At 44.9% G+C, this 15,015-nt stretch overlaps 1 protein-coding gene across 3 annotated transcripts in view; it reads right to left on the bottom strand.

The window, feature by feature from the left end:
* Nucleotides 1-14,515, bottom strand: part of PHLDB2 (pleckstrin homology like domain family B member 2) — a 705,124-nt gene extending 690,609 nt beyond the window's left edge. For all 3 annotated transcript variants that reach the window (XM_069637184.1, XM_069637185.1, XM_069637186.1), the window contains exon 1: nt 14,380-14,515. The gene's annotated coding sequence lies outside the window, so the exon portion shown is untranslated. The remainder of the gene's footprint in view (nt 1-14,379) is intronic.
* Between the last annotated feature and the right edge of the window lie 500 nt (nt 14,516-15,015).

Here is a 15,015-nt window from a genome sequence, read left to right as displayed (position 1 = left end):
TGCTTGTTTGTCCAACATACCTTAATCCGCAAGGACATTCAATGCAGTATACCACATTTTTAGTTTTGCAGTTTGTCAGGTGGGGTAAAGTCCACACCCATTCGCCAATTTTGAAGTCCTTCATCTTTTTGGTGAAGATGCATGCTGTGCAAGAACCGCATGGGTAATTGACCGCAAATCCCATAGACCTGTTTTGGGTAGTTCTTGAGTGTACCAGCTTGTCTCGAAATATTCGAGGCCCTTTTGAGAGCAAAGCGAGGTGGGGGTTCCTCAGGTAAATCCAGTTTAACAATATCCCAGTGTTTCAAAATGATTTTTTGATTTGGAAAACTTTGGTGCTATGTGTAAGAACACAGGTCATTTTGTTGTTCCCTGGCTGCTGGGTTTTGGTGATCAGTAAGGAATCACGGTTGGTAAAGCGTGCCCGCTTACATGACCGTTTGATGAGTTTTTTAGGATAGCCTCTCTCTATTTAAGTCTGGTATCCAACTCGTCCGCTTTCTGATAGAAGTCTTGAATGTCAGTGTAGTTTCTCCTTATGCGCAAATATTGCCCATAAGGAAGATTCTCCCTGAGATGACGAGGGTGATCACTAGTGTAGTGCAGTAATGAGTTCCTAGCACTGGTTTTGCGGTGAAGGCAACATTTAAGTGTACCATCATTATGCTTGATGATGAGATCCAGGAAGATGACTTGATTGCTCGAGTGTTCAAGAGTAAATTGGATGTTGGTATCAATCTGATTAAGCCAGGAAAGGAACACTGAAAGTTCAGTTTCCAGTCCTTCCCAAATAAAAATAATGTCATCTATATACCGCTTCCAGTTAGAGATGCATTTGAAGAAGGGATTGGACTCACAAAGGATGTGCTCAGTTTCGAATTTGGCCATAAATAGAATGGCCAAGCTCGGCGCGAAGGCGGCTCCCATCGCGGTGCCTTTAGTCTGCAGAAAAAAGGTTCCATTAAACTCAAAGTCGTTTTTTGCATAGTGCCAATTCCATCAATTCCATAATGAAGTTAATTGGCACCCTTTGTTGTGAGTTAGATTTGGTCAGGTATTCCAGCATGCAGTCTAGGGCTTGTGCTTGAGGAATGCTTGTGTATAAAGAAATCACTAAAATTTGTTTAGTGGGATCAAACTTCAGATGTTCAAAAATTTGAATTGTATTCATTGTGTCCCGTAGATAAGCCCTTGTTTGAGTGCTTAACGGCTTAAGAAAAGTATCAATGAATTTACACAGTGGTTCGAGTATCGTATCACAACCCGAAACTATTGGTCGACCGGGTGGGTTGGTGGTGTTTTTCTGAACCTTAGGTAGCGCATATAAAGTGGGAGTGCGCCTTTGGCTGGTTGTCAAAAATTCGTATTCATTGTCAGTCACCCAATTACGGTCAAATGCATATTTGACTGCCTGATCGATCTCTGCTTTAATATCCTTAGTGGGATCCCCTTTCAATGTTTAGTAACACGCTGGATCAGCTAGCAGGTTGTTTACCATTTCCAAGTATTGGGTATTAGTCATCACAACTATTGCCCCTCCCTTGTCCGCTGGTTTAATCACTATGGCTGCATTGGAGGCCAGTTCTTTGAGAGCTTTATTTTCATCAATAGTTAAATTGTACTTAACATAGGGTCTGTTGTTTTTAGTTTTTAAATTATGCAGGTCCCTAAGAACACTCTTCTCAAATGTCAAAAATTCTTTGGACACCTGGTTGCCCTGAGGTGTGAATGTAGATGGACAACGTAGTCCAGAATCCTGTTCTGGTGTTCTCTAAGGGGTGTCTTGAAATGACGATTTAAGTCTCACAGTTTGTAAAAATCTGCGAACTTGCATTTCTGTGGAAAACAAAACCAGTCAATCCCCGTGGTGGGGACGAAAGTGGGGACGAAAGACAGGCCTTTTGATAAAACAGATATTTGTGATGGATTCAAATGTAAATTTGCTAAGTTGAAGATGGGAATTTGTGGTGCTTCATGATTTAACGAGTGCGGCGCCGCCTGCCCCATGGTCTCCGCATTGGTACAAACGGTTTGAGCCGAACAAAGAGAATTCCCTGGCTGAGTGGGCACGAAGTATGCTTTGGTGGGTTAGGATGTGAAGAGAATATTTTACATTTCTTGTTGATATGTCTTCTGAACATTCTTAGAAGACAGTGTAAAACTTATTTTGGAAGGTTTGGAATTAGGGACATTACGAATGCCATGTGTTTATTTATGAATTTTAATTACTTGAATTCTATATCTGATGTTTGTATCTTTGTAAAGGGGGGACTCAAAAGGTATGGCAGACCCTTTTTATAATAATACGTTTTTAGTTTTATATTTTAAAGTAGTTCTACGTATTTATGTGTAATTATTGTTAATGGCTAATGCCGAATAACATTATTTCTTCTTCTTCTAACAAAAGCACAAATACTTCTCCGTTTTTCAGAAGATTTCCGCATCTCTGCCAGTCAACTCAAGAGCAGAGGAGCCAAGTCCCAGAATACATAAAATGGGAAATGGGTGTGAATTCCTCTAAATTGCTTGGGACTGTTCCCTAATGCACTTTGATAAAGCCTGTGTTGAGCATCAGACAAGCACTACACAGAGTACAGCAGCAACATCCGGAGACATCTCTTAAGCGGTATAAATGACCACAGGATTTAGGGGACAAATCACTGAAGAAAGAACTGGCTGCTCTGGTTCCACTACTGATCAGTGAGGGGCCCACTGGTAATCAGAACCACAGGTTTGCCTCATCAATTAGGGCAGCTCCTGTAAACCTGTTCTTATAGGTAGGCAAAAAGGTGCAAAGATTAATGTTGCGCAGTGTGCTTTGCAGGAAAACAGAAGGAAGAATATCAGGAGGACTGGACACTGGAGGCAAGTAAGATGCTTTATTTAAATAGTAGCCTTGCTCCCAACTTGCTGTGCGTGTGGGCAACTGCCTGCTGCCGTCCCCCGTGCAGTGCGTCATAGAGGAGCATTCAATGGCTGCTTCTGCGTGACCCGCCCAACGAGGGACACAGCCCAGCCACCTGCAAGACATGGAACATGCAGACAGTGCTGCACGGGTAGTTAGTAGCCCGCTACAACTAACAAGCATTAATAACTAAAATCAGAGGGGGAATCCCCAACCAGTATCGTCCGAAGGTAACATGAAAACAGACTCCCATCAGGACTTCCTACAGATTGCCACCTCTGGAGAAAATACAACCAAGATCACCCTCAACCAATGTTCAGCAAACATACTCAGAGAGTGCAGCTCCATCGCAAATTGTAAATCTCCTGTTTTCCAAAACCAACTTCTTCTAGAACCAAGCTCAGTATTAGGAACAGTTAGAACACAAACAACAATAGTACTGTTCTACTGTATCCAACCAATGTTCTATGAAAATAGGAACTTTAATAAAAGGTAACAATACACACAATTAAAAACAGCACAGACCCAACTCTGTCAATGAAACACAGAGAACACAGACTTTGGGAGCAAGAGGGGTGCACTGGGTGAAGACAAGGATGCAGGTAATTAATTTGAGCAGCAAATGTCAAAAGTCCTTGAAAGTTGTTGTGGATACACCCACGCTAGACAGCTAATACACACCAGCCCTGTCCTGAATGACTCACCTCACCAAGCTGACAATAGGGCATTCAAATGCTGTGGCTGCATAACCTCAGGCAGCCACCACGTCATAACTAGACATGGCTCATATTTACAATTTACATACTAGATTGACTAGGGTACACAGATGGTTCAAAAAGCAACCTCTGCTTGTTGCAACTTTGTGTGTTTCAGCAGCTGTTTGGAAAGCACAAGTGACTTTTCACCCTGCATTGCTACCACAGCAGTGCAATTACTGGAGATGTCAGAAGACTATCACAGCAAAGGCACATTAGTACATGCCTCCTTTCATAAACAGAATTACGCACATCGTTTTATTTCTAACAATAAAAAAATTCAGGTATCCCACCCTCACCAGATGGCATTCTGTCAGCATTAAGAGTTCTTACCACTAGCTTGTCTTAAATAATAATAAAAATACATCATTATTGTGATATAACTCAATGAGTTTTTCACAAATAAACAATCAAACAGGTCAATTTCAACATGCATTAAGACCTCAATTAATAACAATTTACATACTAGGCCAAACAAACACTCAGTACTATAAAAGTCCAATTTGTACATTTCTCAATCAATTAGTGTAAAAGCATAAAACATAAACATAAACAACCTAAGACATAAAATGTAGAAAACCAAACCTAACGATTCATACAATTAACACAGGTACACAGGTGCCCTTGTACCTATTCAGGGCCAGTTTGACGATTGCCAAGGTCTCCCTGCAGCCAATCTTTGACGTGCTTCCATACACGGCCTAACACCAAGTGGGCAGAAGTAGATTTTGTGTTTAAGCAATAGTCCCAAAAGGATTTAGTCTTGATAGACTCATACGAATGGACCAAACCACCCAAATTACACATGTAGATGGGTCTCAGCTTGGCGCACTCAGTTAGTACGTGCTTTGCACTTTCCTGTTTGTCAGGCAACCTACAGATATTACAAAATCGGTCCTTGGTGTCCAAACACAGTTGGACTCGGTGGCAGATAGCAAAGGCAATCCATTGAAACGTAGAAGCAGGATGAAATGCTTCACCTCCGGTTCAGGGCACAACAATAAGTAAGGCTGAGTCTTCCTATAGGAAAGCGTTACCATAGAGACATCCTCGTAAGATTCTGAACTTGCCAAGTGGAGGTAGTTATTAGACCAGTCCCATCTGTTAAGCTTTTCATCAACGACCCGTTTCATCTTCCCGTAGCTCCACACAGTCTCAAAGTTGGGGTGCCATTCGATCGGTGTGAACACCTCTTTAATCAGACTGGAGTAAACTCCTTCACCTAGAGCTTTTTTTTCCTTGCATGATTCTCTCCCAACATTTTAGCAACCCACATACGGGATTCATTCTAGATTTTATTTAGAGTAGACCCCTCAAGGAACTCAGATCGAGCTCCAGGTGCACAGACTCAACAGGGCAAGATGGCCGTAAGCCCAATAGCTTTCACCAGAACATTCCTTTAATTCAATTGAACAATATTAAATCTCGAATAGCAAGGGCCTTGAGTCTGTGCAGCACTGCCGGGAAGAAACATTGCTTATACAATTGGATCACACCAGCGAGGAAAAACCCTGCTTGTTCCCTACACGCCTTTGATATTTGGGCAGTGAGCTGTGTGGCCCTTCAAAGTTTATTTTCGATCACCTTACCATACCGTCGGGGACTGAATTCAACTCCACGATATTGGTAGGTGGGCGTGTAGTTGACTAAGCCCAGGTCAGTGTCCAATTACACCCTGCTCACGATTCTATTGGTCCCCAGCATGATCTGGGTTTTGTTAAGGTTAATCGCCAAATCTTGTTTGGCCGCAAAATTGGCCCACTCATTTAACAAGAGTCTCATAGCTGTGACAGTTCAGGCAAACATTATCAAGTCGTCTGTGTATAACATGGACACAAGAGGGACCCCACTGATCCTAGATGCACATGAGGATCTAGCCTCCAAACAGGACAGTAGACCGGATATGCACAGATTAAACAAAGGAGCCAAGACACAATCTTGCTTGACTCCCCTGTTGATCTGTACCCAGCCAGTGATTTCCTGCAAAACCAAGATTGCGAAGAGTTTGCCGGTTACGTTCAACATGGACAGCAGTCTGTAATTGGTGACACTGAGCCGGTCTCTTTTCTTGAAGACCGGTATAAAAACAGACCGCAGCCATGAGGACGGCACTGCATGCTCCCAGCAGAGCCTGGCAAACATTGATAGCAACAACCATACCCAGTTGTCAGGATCTCCCTTTAACACTGCGTTTGCCAATCTGTTGGGGCCTGGACATCTTGAGTTCCGTAATTTCACAATTACCTCCTTGATCTTATCTCGACCCAACCGTAAAGGCCATGGGTTATCAATATTTGTATGCCCAATATCTACAACTGGGGCTGTGAATTTCTTACTCACATATGCACACCAAATGTGCCCGAATGGGATTCATCAATTTGTTTCGAGTGGGATCCTTATCCAGGGCCATCATCTCCCAAATTGCACGGGTATCACGTTTTTGAAAAAATGTTTACACATTTTTCCCAGACCTTCCTGCACTTGTTTGCTTTGTGTGATCTTAACCAGTACCTGTACTCTGTGGTTATAGTGGTGATTTCCCTAACAGCTATGTTTGTCATGGTTCTCCCCCAGAACCTGGCCTTGGTCGCTCTAATTGCCCTCCGTTGGAGGCGTTTCGCATTTTGTTAATTCAATATTGCAGTGCATCATATTCCTTGTCCCCACATCAACAAGCGGGACCTGCCCACCTGCTCCAACTTTATGTGCTATAGTGCTTAACCAGGTCTCAATCTTGTTGGCTTTTTTTCCTTTTTAATGTACGCCAGTCGAACTCACCCAGGGGAAATACTGCCTCGCACAATGCGTCACTGTTGGCTTTAGACCATCTGAGAGAGTTACCAGCTCTATTAGTTACTAGACCGTCACATAACTGGATGCAGGCATCTCTGGTACCCAAGTCTAACTCTAAAGTCAGCACAGCGTGATCACTGTGCCGACTTGGGAGAACTTTTTAGGTTAGTGCCATTTCTAGTAGGGAATTGTTTCCAACAAAATAATCCAATGTGGACCTGCTCGTGCCACTAAACCAAGTGTAGGCACCGGGGTTATCACTAACCGGCTGCCCATTCAGTAATGTCATATCCCAGTTCTTTAAATAGGCTAGCCACTAGAATCCCCGTGCATTGGAATTGCCAAAAGGCATGGTGCTAATGTCGTTGACATGTTTCTATTTAGGATCACATTGTTTGTCTGCACATCTGGCACTCAAATTGCCACATATCATCACTCGGTGTCAACCGTCCATTCACACCACTGTGTTAGAACTGAATCTATATATTCATGTATGATGCATGGTCTCAGATACTTGAACGGTTACCAGTCAATTGGTTGAAAACATTTGGTCGACAGGACAATTGGTCGACACCATTTGGTCGAATGCCAAATGGTCGAATTTTTTTTTTTTTTACCCCTTTTTTTGGGGGGGGAGGGTCCCCCCCCACCCCCTTTTTTTATTTTTTTATTTATTTCCCCACACGAAAACCCACAAAAAAAATATATAAATAAAAAAAAAAATCGACCATTTGGCATTCGACCAAATGGTGTCGACCAAATTGCAGTCGACCAAATTGCAGTCGACCAATTGACAGGACACCACTTGAACGTCAGAGGGGTCGTAGACGTTGACAATCAGAAATCGCTTACTAAGGCCATCCTGCACGAAGTGCACTTTAACAGATAAAACATTGCCTCAAGCGTCCCTAGGTAGGACCAATGATGAAGCAAAATCAATCTAAATACCTATCAGCAAACCACCTTTCCGTCTGCCACTGGTGCCCTTCACTGCAGCAGTCTGGTAAATTACAAAATCGTCAACCGTGATGTCAAAATATGCCAACGTTTCTTGAAGTGCAAAAATGTTGTTGGCCATTATCTCTTCCATGGAACCAAAGTTTTTAAACAGATGAGAGAAACATCTGCAATTCCAGTTTGAAATCTTCATACTTCATTGAGGTAAGGCAACTGTAGGCAAAAATCACTGTTACCAATCCCAGCCATGTGCATCGTCATAGTATTCATTTGATTTGGGCTGTGCTTGGGTTTTGGCAATAATATAACTGTTGGCTTTGGTCTGTGGCGATTGTCTTAGGCATGCAGCACAACATGTTGTGGCCTTCGGTTCATCAGGTTCTATGTCCAAAGAAAAACCCACATATCTTAATGATGTTTGATGTTGTCGCATCAATGTTGTTGCTGTTTTTGGGAAGCAACAATGCAATCTGGATAACTTACCCGGAAGGGTAATTAAGCGTTCCACCATGTCGAAATCACACGAGGACAGTATTCTCAAAGATGAAACCTTGTGCAGGAGTAGCATCAACTTTATATAGTCACATTCACAGGGGCGATGGTAAGAACTTTGGGGTCAAGAGGGTGATCCATCTCTTGCGCACGTTTATCTTCCAGTGGTTGTATGGGCTGCGCAACGCCTGTCTTCACAGGGACGGGAGCCTGACGGGGAGGCACTGTCTGAATCACCGACTCGGCCAACTCCTTGAGCTCACTGTCTGCCGCCAACATCGCGCCTGTTGGTTTCACGGCACCATCACCTTTTGCTAGCCAGCTGGTTACGGTGCCCCCATATTGAGCGGACCTCCTTTTTCTACGGGCTTCTTTTTTCCTTATACTCTTTGATTTCAACCTTAGAGTCGGCTTTAAAGTAGAGTTCAAAGGATGAGGGTTCATCTCAAAGTTGGGACCTTTAGGTGTCTCTGGTACCCATTTGTTTTTAAGTACACGCTTGTGCAAGCGCCTTACCAGCTGTCGTTGTTTGCATGTTGGATAGGAGACCTGTGAAGAAACTTCAATGTCATTCTGATTTTGATCATCCCGGTCTTCAAAGAAAATATTCTCACCACCGTTTTGCGGTGGAGACGGAATAGAGTCAGAAGGAACTACTGCGTTCATGGCTGAAACTGGTGCAACCAAGTCATGTAGTTGCGAGATTACCTCACTCTGCCATTTAAGGTCCCCGTTGATAGCTCCACACAGTTTGAGTAAGATCTTGACTGCGAGGTTTAGTACGCCTATGCTTGGGTGTGTTGACGATACCTTGTTGTCAGTATCGTTGTTTCCAACAGATAGCTGAGTGGTGACTTGGGGGGCGAGACTAGCTCCACACTAGTGTCGTAAACCATTTTAGGACTCCTCGAAAGTCTTCGGTGAGTCGTCTGCAACGGGGTCTTGCTCAATGCATTTCCCTAAAGCTCTGCCTGGCGATCACAGCTGTTGGTAATGTTAGCGCGGGCTGCCACGTTCGTATTATTGTGTAGTGTAAGGCAAACTTTCAGAAGAGAGTTATTATCGATGTTGTTGTTATGTTATGTTAGGCATTTTTATTAAGCGCACAATTGCCAGAGGAGAGAGAATCAGTGTGCACACTGCAACAGCGCTAGAACAGATGAGTTTTAAGAGCCTTTCTGAAGGCATGGTGTTTTTCAAGTTTTTTAAATGAAGCGGCAGACCATTCCAAATTCGGGGTGCAGCAACAGAGAAGGCCTGCCCACCACAACGTGAACAGCGAAAGACAGGAACAACAAGTAGGCCAGTTGATGCTGACAGCAGAGAACGCGATGGAACATAGAGTAATAGCTTAGCCCAGAGATATTCTGGCCCTTCGGACTGGAGGGCAGGATGAAGCAGGCATAGAGTTTTAAAAACAATGAGCTGGGCAACCGGCAGCCAATGCAGGGTCTGGAGCACCGGGGAGATGTGGGCGCCATAAGGGGAGCCGGTGGCAACCCGAGCAGCAATATTCTGTAATCGTTGCAGCCGCTGAATGAGGTCCCTTATGTTGAGATAGATAAAGGGAGCTGCAATAGTCTAGACGACTAAGCACAAGACCGGCCACAACAAGAGGATGAAGATGAGTGGGGACAAAAGGGAGAACCTTCTTGAGAATACGTAGGTGGAAATGCCCTGGTTTGCATACAGAAGCAACCTGGGGTTCCATTGAAAGAGTGGCCGAGATTATTACCCCCAGATTTCTAACCTTATCGGCCGGGATCGGAAGGTGGCCCAAGGAAGAAGGCCAAAAAGAAGACACCCAAAGTGAAGGATCAGGAAGGGGATCCCACCAACAACACCTCAGTCTTAGCCCCATTCAACTTCAGCCAATCTCCCACAGCTGTCAGACATCTCCTCAAGCACAGCGGCATCTCAGCTTGATCGATATCCACTTGGATCAGGATCTGAGTGTCGTCAGCATATGAGTAACATCTGACCTCGAAGGAGTGGATGAGAGACACAAGAGGCCAGATGTAAATATTGAAGAGAATGGGGGACAGGGTGGAGCCTTGTGGGACACCACAAAGAAAAGAGAAAATAGAGGAGAAAAATGGGGGAAGTGAAAGAGTCTGAGTTCTATCAGCCAGGAAGGAGGAAAACCAGGTGTGAACCTGGCCTGAGATTCCGACTTAGGCCAGGCGGTTGAGCAGGATGGGGTGATCGACAGTGTCGAATGCTGCTGACAGATCAAGTAGAATCAGGGCATCCACCCCACCTGCATCAACCAACCTGGCCATATCATCCAGAACCGAGACCAGGAAACTCTTGGTTCCCTGGCCTGAACTCAGATTGGACTGGATCGAAAAGCCCAGTAGACTCCATAAAAGATAACAGCAAAGGGGAAACCAGAGACTCAAGGAGTTTCATAAGAAACAGCAGGAGTGAAATAGGACGGTAGTCAGATGACATTGAAGGATCAAGTGAAGGTTTTTTAAGCAATGGGATCACCTTGGCAGCCTTAAATTCGAAGGGGATAAAACCAGTTTGACAGGAATTATTCACTGTTGTAGTAATCTCAGCAAGCAATTCGCAGGAAATGTCTTTCATAATAGCCAAGGGAATGGCATCAGAGGGAGACCCTAACTTAATGTGAGAAACGGCAGACTGGACATCTAATTGGGTAAATCGAGGAAATATAGACCATCCCCCAGAGAAGGACTGGTCTATATGGGTAGGGGATTCAGATATAATATTATGGTCAACCGGGAGACAAAGAACCACTGTAGCAGTTTGCATAAGGGTCTTAGCAATATTGGTATGAATAGTATCGATCTTTGTGATGAATGAACAAGCCAAGTCATCACAGAGATCTTGGGTGGGAAGGACTGAGGGGGAGAATGTGCTGTAGACGAGAGGGATCTCACTACAGCAAAGAGGGATTTAGGTTGACAGATAAAAGTCTCAATTTTGTGAGCAAAAAAAGCTTTTTTGCTGCCAGAATAACTGCAAAGTAAGCTGTGGCACATGATTTGAAACACACTTTTAGATTAGGATCATACATTCGCCGCCATTTACGTTCTGCTTGTCTCATGGTAAGGCGCAATGATCTAAGGTCATCTCTAAACCAGGGCTGTGAAGGAAGCCTTCGAGGCTGAATAAGCTGAAGTCCTGAAAGGTGGCACTAATGTTCTCATGGTGGATAATTATCGTGGAAGCATTAAGCCAGTCATGGAGGACGGCACTACTTGTTTAATCGTCAAGGGATAGAAGGCCGTAATTTTCCCTTGCTTGTTTTCCGGGCAAAGAGCAACACAGACAGCAACAGCTCTTCCACATATACTGCCTGGATTGGGGAAACTGACGGATGGGTGTTAATTGTTTCACAAGCCCCTGGTCATAGGTTTTAGCCTTACGGGTTAAACTAACCTTGCTGCGTAGTGAGGCTTTTCCCGGAATCCCCCCAACCGTGTTCCGACAACAAAGTTAATATGGATTGCTCACCTCTGTATTTGAGTGCTGCCGCATGAATAATGAGCAAAGGAGCGGGTCTGGAAAGCATTCAAGGACCGGGGACCGGAGAGTCCCTACCACAACACTGCCAGAACACACTGCGCACAGCGCACGCGCTCCACGCTGTGTGTGAGGTTTTGAATTCTGCAAGGCTGTACCTCCAAATCCAAGGACAATGAGGAAAGACCAAAACACAGATCCCATGAAGTGGACCGCCAGACACTGCCAGAACACAGTGCACACACCGCGCATGCGCTCCACGATGTGTGTGAGTTTTTTAATGCTGCAAGGCTCCGCCTCCAAATCCAAGGACAGTGAGGAAAGACTGAAACACAGATTCCACAAAGTAAGTGGACCACCAGACACTGCCAGAACACACTGCGCACTGTCTTAAAACCAAGTTCCTCCAGAGCAGAAGTCATCTGGACTAAGTCAGCAACTCCAGCTCAACCAGGCCTCCATCAATGAAGAGTTTTATAGATGCTATGCTTTTGTGTGCCAAGTAAATCATCTCTTATTCAACATCATAAAACGGGTAGTCATTTGCAATGATACTTCTACCACAGATAAAACATTAATGTATTTTTTTTACTTATCCCGGCATGATTGGAATGCCACTCCTCTCCCCCACCATAGATATTAGCAAGGCATTCACACATACCTGGGTTAAGGAAAATCTTTGTTTGAGGGACTTTTTTTTTCTTTAAGTAGAGGGCATGTTGTAGGCGATAAATGAATGAGGTCTTGGGGGTACGATGTTGTTACAACGCCTGCCTTTTTTTCACTGAGTTTTTTGCCTAACATGTTTGACCAAAAAACTCACCGAAAAATATGGGCGGGGGGTGGGTCGAGAGGGGTAAGGGTATCCTCTTACACCCCTGGTGCCCACTCCCATATTTTATGGTGAGTTTTTCAGTAGAAGGGGTAGAGGGCGTTTGTGGAATAGGAACTAGATAATATGTAAGTAGGTTGTGGGGCAACCCCCCAAATATATTTTTTTATCGAGTTTTTTTCGGCCAAATAAAACGGCTGATGTAAGAACATAGAACCGTCTTGGGGTTGTGCAAGGTATGAAGGCTAACTTTGAGGGGGAGGGGGCATCCAAAATCTTGTGAGGACTTAAAAATGGGGCACACATGTTAGATTATTGTGGTGCATCAATGATACGTTTTTGCCAGCTCTGGCTCATGGGCAGGCGTTGAGCTTTAAGAGCTGGTGGCTCATGAACAAGAAATGGCCGCAATTTAACATTTCTTTTACATAGCTTTTAAACTCTATGAAGATCCAAACGCTGCAACGGTAGATGTTAATGCAACCAACATTGATGCTTTTGTTAAGCTCCTAAAAACGAAAGGCTCAGTCAACACCACCAGGACGAGATACGGTAGCACTCGGTTTCCGCGTGGCTCTCTCCAATGAGTGCATGAACCCACTGAACTACATTTTACCATTCTATTAATCTATAATTAACTTGATATGGCATTTAATTAACTGGGAACACATCAGTGAGTCATAAATACATTTATACATTTTACCGATTAGGCATTCCCCCAAACCGGACTATTCTAAATGTCCGAAGCGGGTAATTTTGTGGAATATTTTTCCAATTTGCTCACGTCATGATGTTCCCGATTCTCTTTTCATTACCCAGTAAAAAGCCGGCCTGCTTGTAACCGAACACTGGATACCCCCTCTCTGGCCCATATGCTCAGCATCTGTTGCCAGCCGCGCCCCAGGGCATCTAAACCCCTCAACGTGTGGAGTGTTGTGTGTACACATCTTACATGTGTATCACCGTCGCGGCGTTCTTTTATGTTGTCTTCGCTATCACAGTTTCGTCGGGAGATTGCCCGGCTTGCGTTCTTTTCTGCAGATTCGGTTTGGTTTTAACTCAAAGTTCTCACTCTCTTTCTGCAATGAATGGTCATCGCGTGTGCTCCCCCCACCCGCACCCCCGCGAGCTCTCTGCATAATGCTAATTAAAATAAATTGCACCGATGATCATATAATGATGTTTACATTTTCACATGACTGAAGCGATTTCTCAACTTTTAAATACATGTTTGTTTTACCAGCGCAGCAAACAAGCGTTGAAATGTGCCGTGCCATCAAAAACAGAGGTTACAATTCTAAACCTGCATCCCGGAAACTAAACTCCGCATTCCTACATAAAGGGTATCATGGCATCTTGGACCAGTCACTTTATCACCTAATTTCCTTCATCCGCCAAAAGTTGGGGGTGGGGCCACGAAAATAAGGGTCACGCGTTATTTAGGGGCTGCCTGCCCTGTAAGTGCTAACCATAAACAACCCCCATCACGTGTTTCTTTTGCTGCATTTTGTACTGTCGTGTTGTTGATTTAAAGGGTTTCAAGGGCAATTAAACAACTGTTATCGTTTAATTCACGTCATCATTTCCTTCACACATTCTGATGCGGTGTTCCGTGTTCTGGCCAAGCATTTACAAGCAGAGGCTATTGTTCGCCGACAGCCTCTGGCAGCTCCACACACTGGAACCGCCGTGGCGTGCATCCGTCCCTTAAAGCCTGCTGTCCACAGAGCAGAGCATAGTTTCATCTCTCACAGACAGTAACGAACATGGGACCCCTCTGCCCCCACCCACACCTTAGACCGGGCATGCACCCCAGGTCATCCAAATGCTGCGTTATCGTGTGAATGCCCTCGGATCGTGACGCACTGCAACAGACCTGGGGTGCTAAAGTAAACTACCACCAAGGACGCCACCTCGCGACCCCCGCCCCGCCGGGCGTCAAACGTGCTACATGCGCGTGCTGCTTCTGTAAGTGCGCAACATCTCTCGCTCGTTACCTCAGAGGACAGTATTTGCCAACGTCTAAAGACGCGAGCCCGCAGACACCTTCAGCTCTGGGGGGCACATGTAATGTGAAATTCTCTGGGCAACAGCATGTTTAAAGCGCCCCCTTTTGTCTTTTGGGTCGAGGTTGCCCACCCACCACTGACCTTCGTTTTCATGCCCGGAGCGATGACGCACTTGACGCGGGCAGGCTTTGTCAGGGGCCCGTGTGGAGAGAGATGTCAGGGTTGCTTCTCCATCGCGCGGCTGCAGCCGTCCCGAGCGAGGCTGTTTTTCCCTCACGCGTGTGTTTTCTCGCTCTGAACTTTTCCTCCCGTAGTATTTCCCTTCTCTGCCTCTCGCTCCCCCTCCCGCCCCTTTCGGTAGATTTAGTGCAGACCAAACATCCTCCCCTTGTCCCAGACACACTAACTTACTCGGGAAGGGGGAGCCTGCGTCTTAGATTTCATTCCCGAGAAAGATCCTATTAATATCATTTTGCAGAGAATTAAAGCCACTCCACAGCATATTGCAGGCATGCCGGCCGCCCAAGCACGGTGGGCCACCCTACTGGGTTATTAAAAGTCTCCCATTGTGTTTTTTATTTTTACACAATGGAACCCTCCAGCACGAGAATGGTTTATTCTGGTTGTGTGGTACTCTATCAGACCATTCTTAAAAGTGTGTCTGGAATGAGTTGGGGGCCGCTTGCAGTCTGGTTTAGTAATTGATTAAAGTGCATCAACAGTGCAGGGTTAAAACAATAGGGGGCATTGTTAAAGTACTGGGCTGCACAATTCCAC

The sequence above is a fragment of the Ambystoma mexicanum genome, chromosome 7p, assembly GCF_040938575.1.
Source record: "Ambystoma mexicanum isolate Mex_15411 chromosome 7p, UKY_AmexF1_1, whole genome shotgun sequence".
Taxonomy (NCBI): domain Eukaryota; kingdom Metazoa; phylum Chordata; class Amphibia; order Caudata; family Ambystomatidae; genus Ambystoma; species Ambystoma mexicanum.
Note: the sequence above shows the minus strand (reverse complement) of the source record. Positions and strands in the feature narration are given on the sequence as shown.